We start from the raw sequence: 15,154 nt of genomic DNA, 5'->3' as shown, positions 1-15,154 counted from the left end.
CAGACGCCATCCTCTACTCTCCGTCTGCTAAGACCCAGTCTGAGCGGGAATACTTCATGGTGTCCATGAGAGGTGAGTCATAGATGCCTAAGACGCTATATTTAAAAAAAAAAAAATTAGAAAAAAAATATGTATTTTCAGCTCTCTAGTGCCAAATGGGCTGCAGTGGCGATTATATAGCTAATGAGTAATTGAGTGTATGTTGGTTTTAATTACCTGGAGTTTCTCCGAAGCAAGAAGTGTTTTTTTTTTTTTTTTTTTTTTTTTTTTAATAATAATAATAATAATTCCGAACTTACAGTCGCTAAAGCAGATGATGTTTCATTGTGCACTCAAGAAAATAACAGGCAAGTGCCAACTGGAACCAAAATGGGGGTTCTTCAGAGAAAAGAATTATTGTTATTATTGTGAAGAACCTTTTAGGAACCATTAAACAGATGTTTCTGGGCATGGAAATAAGTCAGTTTGGAAAAACAAAAAAAAAGCCAAATGGCAAAACATTAAATAATCAGCCGACTTGGATGTGCGATCCTGTAATTCATCGTTTTGTTTAAAGATGCGTCTGCCAAACGCTCGTGCTAATTTCCCAGGGCGTTGAAAATCATTGTGTTAACACCTTTAAGTTTTATCGTGTTCCTATTAATGTCCCAACGAACTAGGGAACAAACAATCTAAGGAATACTTTCTCACAAAACGCACAATTCCGAAAACTTTTTTTTTTTTTTTTTTAATTTTGGTTTAAACCTTTTAAAGGGTTCCCAGATTTGAAGGCGCTGTAGCGAATTGATTAGCGCTCGCTAACGTTTGCGTGCTCCCTCCGTGTCTCCCACTATTCAAAAACATGCAATTGGAGACCCTAAAATTTCCCAGATGAGTGAATGAAAGAGCCTTTGTGACTCCGAATTAATAAATTAATGAATAATTCCCCAACTTTGGTCTGAAACGACGCTCTTATAGTATTTTTTTCCAGAATTACAGACTGTTTAAACACAAAATCAGTAGCCCTGATGGGGAATATTGACCACTTAACTTGCATGAAACATCACAAATATTTTAAATACTGTAAAGAATTCCTCCTCCGTCAGAGAGACTCTTAAATCGCTGATCTCCGTGCAAACAGAGGAGCTCTTGAAAGAGCATTTGAGCACAATCGTTTGGAGATCTTCGCCTCGTAGGTGAAGGAAGCCACTTTGCACGGGGTGGCATCTGTTTCATTAAATATGAATCCGCTTTTTTGTAACACTGGCGCGTGTTTATGATACAATTAAACGCGGTTTAATTTCCCGTTTTATGAAATCGCTTCGGTAAAGGCGACGTGTGCAAGAGGGATCAGATCAGGCCCGACAAGCACGGGGATTTCTACATTTTCCGGTTCACATAACGACATCACCATTGAATTGAGTCTTTCACTTTTAGGTCTCATCGGGTCAATCACATCCCTGAGAGATGCGTGGGACGAAAAAAACGCGAACGCGCTTTTCAAATTATTCTTACGCGTTATCTTTTTCGCCACGTGCCGTTTTTTTAGCCGTTCTGGCTTCCACTCCGATAACAAAAGCCGGGTTCCTCCGGCCGCGGCGGACGAGACCCGCGATGGAGAGCTGTGATCGTCATGCTAATGCCCTCCTTGACTTAAATAACACGCCGGAGACTCACAGGGGCGAGAGAGGCGAGGCGGGGCTGCAGAGTGAATGTCGAGACGGGGAGAGGGAGAGGGGGATTTGGGTGGATAGTTGGAGGCTTATGGAGAGAGAGAAACATAGAGGGTAAAGCAGGGAGATCAAAGAGTGGGAGAAGAAAGAGGTGGGCCAAACTTCTTATTAGATAATATCATTGCTTGGTTCTCCTGGAAGCTACATTTCAAGTATGTGTGTGTGTGTGTGTGTGTGTGTGTGTGCAGCTGCAGGTGAAAGTAACTAAATAACTCAAGCGCTTTCATCGCTATTTTTAACTTTCAAGATGCATTTTGAATTTGCGCGGTTAGCGCAACGGTTAGCGCCTCAGCGAAAAGGTTCCTGGTTGGATTCTGGCAAAGGGCGGTCGGAGTTTGGATGTTCACATATCTGCACGGGTTTCCTCAGGGTTCTCCGGTTTCGCCCCGCAAATGCGGGGTCCAAAAAGCACCGAGCAGGTTCATCGGAGAACATAAATAGCCCAGATGATTGAGTGATAAAATGAATGTTTTGTGATTGGCTGGCGAGCGATCCAGAGCGAACCCCACCTCTGCAGGATAAGCTGAATAAATCGATCGATGAATCAATTTTGAATCTCGTCTCTTGCAACGGTTGAAAATATAACCCTGATGACGCAACCGCTACATCGCGCGTTTGGGCCCGGATTCATTTTGATAATGCGGGTTCATCAGTTTATTCTAAAAGTAGGCTGTTTATTGTACAGGACTGTCTGAGAAAATTAGAATATTGTGATAAGGTTCTTTATCTTCTGTTACAAAAACAAAAATGTCATACATTCTGGATTCATTGCAAATCAACTGAAATATTGCAAGATTTTTATTATTTTAATATTGCTGATTATGGCGTACATCAACTCAAAAATATCTCAAAATATTAGAATATCATGGAAATGTATTTTTTTTTTTTTTTAATTCATTACAGAAGATAAAGAACTGTATCACAATATTCTAATTTTCTGAGACAGTCCTGTATATTTTAGACAGCTTGGTGAGAAAATTGTCAAAATTCTCGCTGACGCTGAATTACATCACTCCTTATTTGGTTTCTCGGACGTCACCCTTTCAAACACATTGAAAGTGAAATTCCTGTAAATTCTTAATCTCAAAAGTAAGTAAAGCTGTGGCCTGGAAATGATCGTAATTTTGCAAATACAGTGAGAATGCAAAGAAAACCAAAGCATTCTTTTCAAGCGCAAGCCGTATCTCAGCACACGGATTAGGTACGTATCGGCAAACGCGACAAATACACAGAGGAGGATTATGATATTTACTGAAACTAAATCCATTTGTGTTTTTGTTTCAGCAAAACAGCCCAAACCTAATTGTTGACCAAAATTTTGGGGGGACCTTATCTTGCCATGCGGCATGTGTCTTTGGGCTCCAGGACGTGACCAGGGGCCCGGTGGAGGAAACACCAACTGCCGGAGCCTCAAAGTACTGCACACACACACACACACACACACACACACCAAACTGGAGTTCTTGCATCTCAGCCTGCACTTTGATTTTGCAGCCGTAAAATGAGTGAACGGATCCGATGGATTGACTGTGACGTTAAAATGACATCCAGTGAATCATTATCACTTACCTATTCTCTTTTCTTACTCGGTGATAATGTTGGAGTGAGAAATAATTTACAGTAAAGAATATCGATTTTTTTACATCGGAAATGATGCAGCGGTCGTTTCATGCAGCGAGGCTCTGACAATCATTGACACCGAAGGACTAATAAAAGTGCAGTGGAAGCAGATGCATTGGCAAGAAATGCAAGCTGAATGTCAAGCTGGTAGCGGGCATGGAAAAAAAAAATTAAAAAAAACAGCATAAACACTAACAGAGAAAAAAAAATCCATCAGAGAGACGAGTGAATAAGTAGTGGGCGGGAAAGTGAAAGAAGCAGGGCGGAGGGAAAAAATTGAACAGTGCGTTTAAAATTAAAATAAAATGCAGAGAAAAGAGAAATCCCTTCACTGTGACAAGAGCTGGACAGTTTTTTATTCCCTAGACCAGACCTGGCCATTTTATGGCCCATTTTGTTTTGTTTTTTCCGGCCAAACTATTTTCTTTGAATATTTTAAAAAAGTATTTTCAATCAATATTGAATTTATTCAATATTCCTTATTTTTTTACCTTTCATTTAATTTTATATGGATGATTACATACAAAATAATATCGGTACATTTGTATGATTGTTGATGATTTAAAATTTGAAATAAAATGCCCCAAAATTAAAATATTTAAATTGCAATTTTCAGTTTGTTCAATTTACAGGATACGTCGTTGGGAAAAAATTCAACCCTGTGTCTGAAATTAAAATAAAATGCCGAGAAAAAAGAAATTACTTTGCTGCGACAAGAGCTGGACAGTTTTTATTCCTTAGACCGGACCTGAGTACATCCGGCCTGTTTTTCTTTTTTTTTTCAGCCCGCCAAACTATTTTCTTTTAAATGTTTTAAAAAGTATTTTCAATCAATATTGAATTCAATCAATATTCCTTATTTTTTTCCTTTAATTTAATTTCATATGGATGATTACATACAAAATAATGTCGGTACATTTATATGATCGTAAATGATTTAAAAGTTGAAATAAAATGCCCCAAAATTTGAATATTTAAATTGCAATTTTCAGTTTGTTCAATTTACAGGATACCTTGTTGGGAAAAAAATTAATCGTGTGTGTAAAATTTATGTCGGTACATTTATATGATCGTTAATGATTTAAAAGTTGAAAAAAATGCCTGAAATTTAAATATTCAAATTGCAATTTTAATTTTGTTCCGTTTACATGATACCTTGTTGGCCCACGCATAAAAATTAAAAATATAATAATAGATATGAATAACAATAAATATAACATAATATAAATATAATATATAAATAATATAATATAAATAATAAATATGAATAACAATAAATATAACATAATATAAATATAATAATATAAATAATATATAAATAATATAATATAAATAATAAATATAATAATAAAAAAATAATCGCCCATTCCTGCCCTAGACCGACAGATGTTTATTTGTTTTCATTGCATCTCCAAGGCGTCTGGTTTTCCTCCCGGTGTCCAAAGAACATGCAGCAGGTTCATTTAAAACTCCAAAGCGACCATCCGTGGGTTTAAAAGTGATCGTATGTTTCTGCTCGTGAGCCTGTGATGGATTTGCAGCCAGTCTGGGTCAAACGCCGCCCTCTTGCTGAATGAGTGCTTGGATTGGCTCCACCATCCCCCACCCTGTCACCCCGTATGCAGGATAATCAGTATAGATAATTTATGAATGATGAATGAATGACTGAGCTCCGCAGCCCCGCTCGCTCATTACCTACAAGACAAGCCACGGTGGGCGCAAAAAGACCATTTTTTTCCACCACATCAGCATCAAGGTTGCCGTCAAAGGGCCACGTGTTTCTAAATGTAACCGAATGTAATGTAAGATCAGTTTAACGACTCCTAAATGTTAAATAACTGAATTTATCACTCATTCAAATCCAAAATGTTACATATGCATTTGCATAGATGTGAAAAAAATCGTTTAACTAGTTGCTCTGTTTTATCATATCAGGTTAAGAAACCCACATTACTCCATCAAATTATCCAAGTGATTAAATAAAAATGTCATCCAACACTAGTTATGACATTAACTTTGTTCAAAACCATCAATTTTTCTCTTCCTGGCTTTTTAGGGATTATTTGTATTTCTCAAAATGCCATTGATGTGATCATATTGACACTGCAATCTGATGGCGTGATGCCGTCACTTGGCGGGTAACATTATCGGCGCCAATTTTGGAAAATGTAGTTTATAGTCAATGCACGCGTTTGACTTATTTATTTTAAGACAATCAGACCTGTTAAGATGTTTAAGATGTGCTTGAGTTTGACACAGGTGTTGTACATTTTCAAGATATCCACTTAATTTGCTAACAGAGCTCCGCCGCTCTATCCTTAAACCTTCGTGAGGTTAAATTCGGTCGATAATGATACAGTTGAAAAAAAAAAAAAAAAACTGGAAAAAAGTGCCAAAAATAGTAGCAATCGCCTCTACCGTGTTGTTTTTTTTAGCCCGTTCCAACAAGGGGTTCGACGAGTGTCCCGAAACACTCTATCCTTAAACCTTTGTGATCGTCGATCGACTGTGAGGTTAAATTCGGTCGATAATGATGGTTGAAAAAAAAAAAAAACTGGAAAAAGTGCAGAAAATATTAGCAATCGACTCAACCGTGTTGTTTTTTTCGCCCATTCCAATGAGGGGTTTCAATTTCTAATTTATAGTAACGACATGTCATCCCAAAAAAAAAAACTGGAAAAAGTGCAGAAAATATTAGCGATCGACTCTACCGTGTTGTTTTTTTTCGCCCATTCCAATGAGGGGTTTCAATTTCTAATTTATCGTAACGACATGTCATCCAAAAAAAAAAAAAACTGGAAAAAGTGCAGAAAATATTAGCGATCGACTCTACCGTGTTGTTTTTTTCGCCCGTTCCAACGAGGGGTTTCACTTTCTAATTTATAGTAACGACATGTGATTGTTGCCGATGTTAGCATGTATATAAGGCATGTTCTTTTGCTGTCCCAAATTCTGCTGCTCTGACACCAATCAACCTTCCCTTTTTTCAAACGCGGACCGCAAACACCTCCGAAGACTCACATTCCTTCTCTAGACCTGGGAAGTGAAGAAAAAAAAAAACCGATTTCACCAAGTTCAAACTCAATCCTTCTCTTTCACGGCGTCGCAACCCAGACTCTCCGTCTACGACACGAGCCGCCTGTGAGTGACATGTCTGATTACCCGTCCCTTTAGCTTGTTTCCTCATTGCAGCCTTTGGCCCCCGCTGAGCTGCAGATCCTTTGTCAGAGTCGTGATGAACACCAAAGACTAAGTGAATACAGCTTTGCTGTCTGACTCAAAGCCTTGTTCCTGGCTTTGGAGGGAACCATCAGCTGCCAATCTGTGTTGTTCTATGCGTTTGACAGTCCTCCCACCCCCATCACCCTCCTTGTTATTTATAGCGTCTCCAATAGTGACGCAACACGTTACAACCGGAAGGGAAGCAAAAGAAACGTGACTGTTTTAATTCGGCGATCCGGCGGACCGAAGTGGCCGCGACGGCGATGTTTAACGTTAAGGCTGCTGCCGTTTTGCTCCCTCCTTCGGCCGAAAGAGAGCGACGGCAGAGGAGAGCTGAGAGGGTGGAGTGGAATGACAAGGGAGATTGTTTCCCTCTATATGCGGGTGTTCCACCGTGCATGATTTTCCTGCACGTGCAAAAGAGTAATCTGTACCGCTCAGCCTGCACTGGAGCCCATCCCAGATAGAGATACAAAACTACCGTAATTTCCGGACGATAAGCCGTGACTTTTTTCACTTCAACAACAATGCGGCTAATATATGTTGTTGTTTTTTTGAGGGGGGGGGGGCTAACAAGCTACACGCCGCTAAAACATTTATCCTCGTCAAATGGGACCGATGACATGAGCGGGAAATTCTGAGTCCGTTCAACTCCGACACCAAGATAGCGATCGGCTAGCTCAGGGGTCGGCGACCTTTAACACCCAAAGAGCCATTTGAACCCGGTTTCCACGGAAAAGAAAACACTGGGAGCCGCAGTTACTTTTTGACGTTTAAAATAAAGGTACGGCTGCATATATTTCTTTTTCATATTTTGCCTTCCTGTAGTTGAAAGTCTCGATAAATTGACGGTGTCTTGGCGGGTATACAGTATACCCTTGTTTTTAAAAGAACCCGTGATAGGCAAAATCCGTGCAGGAGAAACCTTTATTTTTTTTTTACAATTATTATACAATTAAATACTCTATTATACATTGCTGCTGTCGTCCTTATGTTTTTTTCTTCCTTCTTTATGGAACAAACGGAAGATTCATCAATTCCGTAATGCCGAACTACAGCCGCATAGCTTTTACCTTCCCTTAGCATGTCCAGAAGTTTAACTTTATCTACCATAGATAGCATCTTCCTGCCGCAGGTGCTTTTGTCGGTCCAGAGCGTTTTGTCAACATTATGGGTTTTAGAGAAACTCGAAATTGCAAGAGAATTCGCACGTACGTAATGTAAATTTTGCAAGCTGTTTTACGTACGTGTACATATTAAACCGCGACGTTATTGACGCACAGGTAGAGAAGAAGCGGAGTGACTTTTTAGCCAATCAGAATGCAGCACACAATGCACGATGCAAATCCGTGAAGTAGCAAAACCGTGAAAAGCAAACCGCGTTATAGCGACGGATCACTGTACCGGCTTCCGCGAGTGTGACGTATATTTTGAGCGTCGAAAAATAATATAATTTTATTTTAATATTTCGAGATCACAACAACCGCCCAATTTAGAACAAAAATTAAAAAAAGGGACCAACACAAATAACATACACTTCAACATACACACTACACGATTATAAAAGTGGATCAAAATTTAAGAGAGCCCGACCTTGTGCCGGGGGGAACTCCGGCAAAGTGTTCTTATTTTTTTCAGCTGTTTCCAAGATACAGAATTCATTCGTTTATTCATAAACATTCGCCAGTCGCTTGCGCCACTTATGGAGACATACGACTATTCATACCCGCCTCTGGGCAATTCGGGATTTCTGATCAATCTACCTGTTTTTGGAAAACAGCGATGGGGAAAAGCGTGCAAAGTTTATGCAGCGGAAGTGCTAACCATTGCTCCACCCTGGGGTTCCAGATAAAGATGAAGATTCCTTGAGTGGCCACGATCAGAAGCGCCACCATTTAGCCAACATGGGCTCAGTCAGTGGGTGAGTATTTGCCATGAACTGGAATATTTCATAAAAATTCAAGTCACCATTTACACAACTCGTTATTAGAATGAAATTGGGTGAAGAATCCTGGAGTTTCAACTCATATCAAGCATCTATATATAAAATTTTTAAAAAAAAACCTGCGGTGACAATCGTGCTCCGATCCAGATGTTCGTGATGTTTCCGTGCGCGGGCTAATACAGAAGTGACAGGAAAAAAAATGACGTTTGTTATTATTTCAATTAACTCGGTGTCCTTTTAATCCAGTTTAACGGTGAATTAATGATTTTGTAGAAAAAAAAAAATGCATCTGGTTTATATTCTGATTAGAAATATGTCAGTCACGTATAATACTGATGAGATTTGGGATTGTTGTTTGATCCATTAAAATCCCAGCGAGCCTATAAATAGCGGTGTAAAGTGCCTGTTGGCTGCAAGTAATGACAGCGCTTTCAACATTAAGATCTTTTCTCATATTTTAGAGAGAGTTGGTGTCTCACCTCCCCTACCTGTGGCCCCAAACGTTTCAATTCTGTCCTCAGATGCACTTTTTGTCATATTTTAAAGTTTTCTGGTTCTAAAGATCAGCACAAAATTAAGCTTTTTTTTTTTTGCATTTGTCATTTATCACCACGTTTTGTTTGTTGCACTGCTGCTGCTCAGATATTAAATTGAACATCAACAGACAGAATTACACATAAGCACAGCTTTTATAGATCCAAAGGAGAGAACATGTGCATTTTATTTTTTATTTTTTTTTGTGCATAGAGGCGTGTTTAGTGATGTGTTGTATACACATGGCCCCCGGAGTTTTACACGGAAACACTTTCTTCTTTGGAGAATAAATAGAATGGTGACTGGCGACTGCATTTCAGTCGCACTGAAACAACCGATGAATAAATAATGCATTCACGCTGCTCCCCCCGGCTTAATTCAAATTTCTGAAAAAAAAAAAAAAAAAGTTTAATATTGACTCGCATTTCCGGCATGTTTTCAGACAAATTGTTGCTTTCCTTTTTTTTTTTTTTTTTTGTTTTTTTTTGTCAATCTAATTCGCTTGTGGAAGCGGAAACTTTTGCAAACTTTATTTCTTTCAAAAGGAATCCATAATCTCTGCGACCCAATAACGCTTTTAATATTCTTCGCAGGTTCACAAGAAAATACAGTATTAAGTGCAAAGGGGGATAGACAGTCTCCAAAAATGTTCAGTTATTTTGGCTCATTTAGACTTTGAAACCATTATTTGGTCACATCAACGCCATTCATAATTTTTATTATTAAAAATGTATTGAAGATTGATCCTAATCAGTCATGTTGTCAAGAACAACAACGCTTCCATATACATCGTACAAATACAGCAACATTGGGATTTCAGATATTGTTTTGTTGATTGATCGGCTATTTCAACGTTACTTCCGACCTCAATAGCACATTTGAAGACGTTAAACTTGCCGATTCGGGGTTTGATGCGAATTACTAAGACTATCGAAGTTTATACTCCACCGTCCGAATGTCTTAAAAGCGTGAGTTTTTATTTGCGGGGGCCTCTGCGTGAAATGGATTTAAGAGGTGATTTTAAAGGTGACATAGCTTTCGATAAATAAACCCAGAGTTGTTTTTGAGTGTGTTGGGGCGGGACCTCTTTCGCCATCTCTATTTCTGTCACCGTGTCACGAAACACTTGGAAAAGTGTTTTTTGGAAAGGGTGTATGGGATAGAGAGCGGGTTCTTCGTCTTTCTTAATTACCCACCACAAATGCGCTTGCGCGTTTTATTTTGAATCCTTCCTTTTAGAAATGACTAGCTCTTCGATTCCCACATTCAAGCATCCATCAGTGTCTCATTCACCGGATGAGCAATCCCAGAATGTACAATTCAGTTTGTGTCTGGTTGGCTTCACGGTCATTTTCCCCCTAAAAAAACGGGCTTTTTCAAACACCGCGACGAATATGCAAGTGTGAGCTCGGAAGGGTGACGCGCCAGCGAATCGAATCCCTGCGGAAATGCGTGAATGCGGAGAAGCAAGCGGTGCAAAATCCAACATTCACCCCACGCTGTCAAATTTCAGTTGACGACAAGGAAAATAGATTGAAATATCTGATTGCCGCCCCGTGCTGATCGTTCATCTCTATACAGGAATGCCATCTAGTGGTCGTCACAACACATGGGTGGTGCTGGCGGTCAATGGCAGCGAGCTGCATCTGCAGAGGTGAGCTTAAAAAAAAAAAAACAGGTAGAGAAACTCAAAATGTTAAAAAAAATGTCCAGAAAAAAATCTGGACAAAAAAACACTAAAATAAAAAACAAACAAAAAACCACTAAAGTGTTTTCCTTTTCAAAGAGTTAAAAAAGAAATACAAACACATCCGCTGCCAAGATAGGAATCAACAAAATTTGACTTTATAGAATTTAGAAAAAGTCCACGCGCCCAAACTATGCGCCACAAAGAAAAATATGATTTATTTTACTTATAACACAAAATTCTCGCATGCTTGACGTTTTGAGCAAAAATTTCTCTCCTCTGATGCTTAGCAGAACTAGTTTTGAAAATAATGAAGGATCATGGAATTGATTCCCTCCTTTTTTTTGGTGCCTTTTGTTGGATATATGATGTTCTTTTAAAATTATAACATTATTTTAACATTATAACATCAGAACATTCTCTTCACTACTTTTCAAGAACCGACCTGAGACGCCGATACTTTTTTGCAATTTTACATATGTACAGATATATACATATGGGGACTGAAAAAACCTGATTGAAGGCCTTCGGCATTCAAAAAATAAGAATAAGAATAAGAACAATACCAATTAATCCCAAGGAAATTGTTGTGCCAGAGTTACAAGAAAAACATAAAAACATAACAATAATAAATAATAGCAAAGAATTGTATAAACAGTAAAAAAAAAAAAAAAAAGGTTAACAATCACACATATTTCCTGTAAGCATCTGAGGAAGAGCCTTTCTTTGCTCGAAATGTCACGCATGCGAGAATAAGTGTTTGTGTTGTGTGTAAAATAAATCATCTTTTTTTTTTGGAGAATATTTTGGCGAATGTTTCGCGTGATTGTATGCATATTTTCGAATGAATGTATGTAAAATATGTGTTCATGTGACGTTCATGGCCAGTGAGGCCTGCCGACCATGAGGCAGGAGAACTTAGTGCCTCACTTAGTGGCCTTTTTCACCACAAGAAGCTAGTAAAAAATATAAAGTTGTTGCCAAAAAACCACTCTACATTGGAAATGTAGTTCATATAGTGTTTAAACATTGTAATAGTGACATACAGAGAGACAGCAATATGGTGTTAGCGCAGTGCATGCAAGCAGTCAGCCGCCATTGTGCGATCTAGGTTGAGGCTCAACGGTCCATGGCCTCACCGCACATCTCTTCTCAGATGTGAATGTGAAATCCAGTGATTTTGAGTAAAAAAAACAAACTAAAACAGGTGAAGTGAAATGAAAAATACCATAATAATTTATAATTTATAATTGGTTCTCTGCAATTAACCCATCATGGATGAACCATGAGCAGTAGGCTACCGTCCAGGAGTGCCAGGGGAGCAGTTAGGGATTCAGCGTCTTGCTCAACAACGCACCGAAACACAAGAAGGAGCCGGGAATCAAACCACGAATGTTCAGTTCCAAAGACAATTGCTCTACTTTTTTTATTTATGTATGCATCTATTTATTTATTTATTTATTTGTGTGTTTGTTTGTTTATTCATTTATTTATTCATTCATTCATTCATTCATTTATTTATTTTTTTGTTTATTTTTTGTTTATTTTTTTAATTTGTTACCATTTATCCTTTATTAATCCCTGTTGGAAATCACCGATGTATATATATATATATATATATATATATATATATATATATATTTTTTTTTTTTTTTTTTTTTTTTTCATTTTACATTTTCTTTCTCTGCAAGATTGGCATATGAGGCACAGCCCCTCCTGCCTCCCCTGACTGCACCGTCACCGGTATTGCAACACAGCTCAATACTACGCGGTTCGAGTCGAGGATAAACACTGATCTTGTCATATTCCCTTTTTCCCGGGTAGGTTTTTAATATATTCTTATCAAGTAAACACGACAAATGAATGCACAAAAATGCGCCCAGTCCTCTTGGGACACATTAGCCTGAGGAGTCCCTCGGGGTCAGTTTCCAAAATGTCGGCGCAACTGCGTCACATCCACGTTTCGCTCCCGCTTCAATTTAAACCGCCCTCCGTCAGATACGACGCCAGCGCGCTGTTTTATCTGCAAGGCCTGATGAGTATGCGTTTTTTTTTTTTTTTTCCCACTCAACTTTTATGCCTGAATGCTCCCCCATCCTCGCGTAGCATCGGATGCAACCATAAACATGCGCATTCATTTGTGCTCCGAACCGAACGCGCGCACGGAACGCGGCTGACGTACGCGCGATGTTTGTTTCATTTGTATCAACCTTATTCATATTAACCGTTTGCTTAATAACATGGCTATTACAGTAGCCACTAGATAGAAAATAAAAATCCTCACAGTTTTCTTCCATTCCAGGGTGAAAATGACCGGTGGACGACAATCCTTGGAGTCTTTTCTATCATGTGTGTGTGTGTGTGTGTGACGGATTTAGTCAGTACGTGTGAAATGAGCACACTTGTGAAATTAAATAGTAAAATCTATCTCGAGGTCTTGAGACTATTGTGGACTTTGGTGTTTCGGTTGTGATTTAATTCTATAATCATCTTGTTTTACATCCTGTCTTGACCTTTAACCTTTCTTAGATCCCTTCTTGAATCCCCATGTGAGTTATTTTTTTTCTGTTTTTTGTTTTGTACATTGTGTGCGTCTATCTAGGAATAATTATAGCTCACCTCCTTGTTATTAGCCTCAAGCGAGGCTAATATTAGACAACAGTTTGTACATTCATGTTTCTGTCTTTTTGGACAATTTGAGATTTTATTGCTGATCTTCATAAACAGTTAAAAAAAAAGTGCTGTCTGATTGTGATGCTAAATAAGCTCTGCTAACATTAGCTGGAGGACAGTAGGACTTATTTCCACCTGGTCCGACTATAAATAACATTTTGGAATCAAAAATGTTTTGATCCAAAGTTGATATAATGTCCTTAAAACAAGTTAAAATAAATCAGTGGACAGTTCGATTTCATACAAGCGTGATTCACTTGGAGTTACAAGTGAGAAGTGTATTTCCGCGCGCAGTTGAGGCTGTTTGAACTCGGAGGATCTTTTTCCTTTTTGTCGCAAATCTCGCTTATCATAGCTGGATTCCTATTCAGTCAATACCGCATTGACTCACCCTTGTTCCCGTCTTTAGAGGCCAATTCTATCTTGGCCCGTTTCTCCCTGCTTCAACAAGCCTGATTCAAATAAACGGCTTGTTATCCCGGGCCCGAGATTGATAAGGACCGGTCGGTTGAAGCGGGGACGCAATGAAAACATCCCCGGTAGGATTGGGACACACTGTAAATAATGGATTCAATAGGTTGTATAATGGGCCTTTTAGTACTATTTGCACGTCCAAAAAAAGATTGAAAGCAATTCAAGGGGGGGGGGATGTGCAATGATGGCAAACTTGGCAGCGGGCGATTGTCCGGCCAGGAGATTAAACCGCGGTAGCTGTTTGTGGCGGGTGGTTTAAATCCTACAGACCCGCCAATAACCGGCTATCATCACAGGATCGTTTGACGGAGCCGCCGAAAACGACCAGTTGTGTTTCGTGCCGACGCCTTTGACCTTCGCTTTTCGGTTGCGATCAAAACTGCTCGCATTTGTTTGATTTTGCAACCCCCCCCCCCCGGATATTACTGTGGTTCCACCCACAGATGTGGGTAGCCAAGGCTTTCTTCATTGTGAGTGTGTTTTCGTATATTTGCACCAGCTGCCCACAAGGTCTGCGTCGACCCGTGGCCAAAGGGGCCGCTACCGTCCCCTTACTCTACTTTTAAACAAAGACGCTGAAATAATGACGTGGGAGTCGAAAACCCTGAGCAAGGAGAGCAGATGAGAAGAAGACAAAAAAGGAAGCTTTTTGGTCGTGTGATATTTTGCTGTATGTGGGATAGTTCCCTTGTCTTCTGTGCAAGACATGTTTTACTGTACAACAAAAAAAATGCTCCAAAAAAGAAATTCTTGCATGCATGATGTTTCGAGCACAACGTAGGCTCTTTCTCAGATGCGTACAGAGATATGTGTTAAAAAAAAACTCTGGGAGTTGGACTCTGCCAGGGCTGCGTCTGAAGAAAAGACAATTTTTTTACTCAAAAAAGCCATGCAAGCAAAAATAGGTGTTTTGTGTTATACATAAAATAAATAACAATTATACAATTAAATAATAATGAAAATAATAATTAATAATAATAAAATTGTATTTTTATTTTTGGAGCTTTTTTCGGTGTGCAGATTTTTTTTCAAAACTCTACTAAGTCAAAATTTTATTGATCCAGCACCCATTCCTAAGTGGGTAGTGAATGTGTGTGAGTTTGTCTTTTCTTACTGTACAACAATCCCTGCTTAGACAAAATTTTACTAAATACACATGTATGAACATTACATATATTTCTGTGGATTTTTACATACAATTAGCTTTTTTTTTACATATTTTTAATTATTCATTTTTCTTTTTTTATTTCATTTTAAAATCTTTTATTATATGATTATTATTTATTT

This window comes from Fistularia commersonii, chromosome 2 (genome assembly GCF_037954325.1).
Source record: "Fistularia commersonii isolate RoL2024-O1a breed Wild chromosome 2, RoL_Fcom_v1.0, whole genome shotgun sequence".
Classification (NCBI taxonomy): domain Eukaryota; kingdom Metazoa; phylum Chordata; class Actinopteri; order Syngnathiformes; family Fistulariidae; genus Fistularia; species Fistularia commersonii.
This window is presented reverse-complemented; position numbering follows the sequence as displayed.